Consider the following 2,500-nt stretch of genomic DNA (forward strand, 5'->3'; position numbering starts at 1 on the left):
AAAACATAGTCCACCGCAAAATTGAAAAGGAGGGGGGAGAGGGGGTCACCCTGACGCACACCCCTAGCCGGCTGCAGGGGCACGCCCACGTCGGCGCCGCCCGCTATCACTGTCGTGCTACCCTCGTAACACCTTTCGACGTACTCAATAAAGCAATCCGGCAGGCCATGAGCCCTCAGCACGGGGCGGAGGGCAGCATGGTCCACCGAATCGAACGCTTTAGAGACGTCGATCGATGCCACAAAAACAGAGCGACAGGAGCGGACTGCGTCGGTGAGAGCAGTGTCCAAGATGAAGGTGTTTTCCAACATCCCATCCCGGGGGATGAATGCCCGCTGACGTTCGTCCACAGCACATGCACGCATCAGGCGTGACGCGAGAACCTTGTGAAAGGTCCGCGCCAACACCGAGCAGACCGTAATGGGGCGAAAGTCAGCGGGGGATGTTGGTGCAGCCGTTTTGGGGAGAAGTGACGTCCGGGCGCGAAGCAGACGCTCGGGGAGGGCGCGGGCCAGGAGGAAGAGGTTCAAGAGTTTCACCAGGACTTCATGCGGCAGGCGCCGCAGCTCCGCTGGAGTCAGGCCGTCCGGCCCGGCTGCCGATCCCCTGGGCGGCAAGGCAGCAGCGACCTCCTCACGTGTGACCGGCCCCCATAGGCACTCAGGAGCGACAGGCTCCGAGTGCGGGAGAAGGCGGTCACGGATGAAGCCGGCGGTGGAGATCGGCTTCTTCGTGAAGAGGTCCGCCCAGAAGTCCAGCAGACCGGGGATGTCGGGTGGCGGCTGCAGCAGGGTGCCGTCCAGCAAGCCGCGCACGCAACGTGCACGCGACCTACGGAAGGCGTCCTGTGTGCGCGCGTATTCCCAGCGGCGCCGCTTGCGCTTCTGCAGCGGCGGGGCGGCAGGCGGCCGCTTGGATGATTGGCGCGGCCGCTGTGTCCTGGTGATCGACCTCTCCCCCCTGGACCCGACCGACGCAAGGGCATCCGGGAGCATGCCCAGGATGACATCGGGCGGCGTGCCCCGCCCCAGACCAATGACTCGATCCAGGGCAGAGAAACGCTGGGCGGAAGCAGGTAGCCCCGCCAGATGCTCCCAGATGGCGGCGTCAGTCGGCCCCTCCGGCGGCGGCCCGGTGGTGTCGGCCGCGAAGTCCTCGGCTGCGTCGACGGGCGGCGCAGCGGCCTCGCCCGCGTCAGGCAGCGAGCTCGCTGCTCCACGGCGGGACGCCGGCTCTTCGCCCCGACCGATCTCAAGTGCCTCCATGAATTGGCGGACGAGCTGCTTGTGGGCAGCTTGCCGCCGTCGGCACTTGATTGCCTCAAGCGTTCGGTCGGGGAACATCCTGGTAAGTTCTTGATTTACAAAGAAGAACCGGGCGTCCCTCTCAAGGAACAGTTCGGCCTCTGCCTTGGCGAGCGACAGGACTTCTTCCTCCGTCCACCTCGCGCGATGCCTCTCCGTCACGATCTCAGCGTTGGCGGCCGCAGGGTGTTGGCGGCGGCGATGGACCCCGAGACCGTTCTTCGTGGTAAAAGTGCGGTGGCACTCACTGCAAGCAAAGGGAGCTACACAAACTATCGCATTTTCGTTACGGCCGGTTGGCCGGATAGGTGCTGGGGTAGCTGGGGTGGCACCTTCAGCGGAAGGGCCACCATCTCTTGTTTCTTGTCGGCTGCCCCCAACTATAAAGGGATAATGCGAGGGGGGGCTGGTAACCCCCCCAAGCCCCTGGTGCGGTCTTCCACTCTGCGAAAATCAGCGGGCCCACGAGAAGGGGAGAAGACCGCAGGAGAGGAGAGGCTAAGAGGGCTAGGCCCATGTATTGCGCATCACTCTCCCTGTAACTATAACCCAAGGAAGGCACCTCGCAGCAGCAGCACGACTACATCAAGACCGCACTTCGAAAAGCCAAGTCCGGATGCAGCCACACCGCCGCCACTTGGCCACCTTAAGAGAGTCATAGTTACTCCCGCCTTAAGAGAGTCATAGTTACTCCCGCCGTTTACCCGCGCTTGCTTGAATTTCTTCACGTTGACATTCAGAGCACTGGGCAGAAATCACATTGCGTCAACACCCGCTAGGGCCATCGCAATGCTTTGTTTTAATTAGACAGTCGGATTCCCCCAGTCCGTGCCAGTTCTGAGTTGATCGTTGAATGGCGGCCGAAGAGAATCCGCGCACCCGCGCGCCCCCGGAGGAGCACGCTAAGGCGGACGCGGCCTCGCAGCAAGGAAGATCCGTGGGAGGCCAAGGCACGGGACCGAGCTCGGATCCTGCACGCAGGTTGAAGCACCGGGGCGCGAACGCCGCGCAGGCGCGCGCATCCTGCACCGCCGGCCAGCACGAGGCCGACCAACGGCGAGAGCAGACCACGCCCGCGCTAAACGCCCGCACTTACCGGCACCCCTACGGCACTCACCTCGCCCAGGCCCGGCACGTTAGCGCTGACCCACTTCCCGACCAAGCCCGACACGCCCCGATCCTCAGAGCCAATCCTT

General features: G+C 63.8%; 1 pseudogene; it reads right to left on the reverse strand.

The window, feature by feature from the left end:
- The window catches only part of LOC124741668, a 7,986-nt pseudogene that overhangs the window by 3,127 nt on the left and 2,359 nt on the right, over positions 1–2,500 (reverse strand).

The sequence above is a fragment of the Schistocerca piceifrons genome, unplaced genomic scaffold (assembly GCF_021461385.2).
Source record: "Schistocerca piceifrons isolate TAMUIC-IGC-003096 unplaced genomic scaffold, iqSchPice1.1 HiC_scaffold_1976, whole genome shotgun sequence".
NCBI lineage: Eukaryota > Metazoa > Arthropoda > Insecta > Orthoptera > Acrididae > Schistocerca > Schistocerca piceifrons.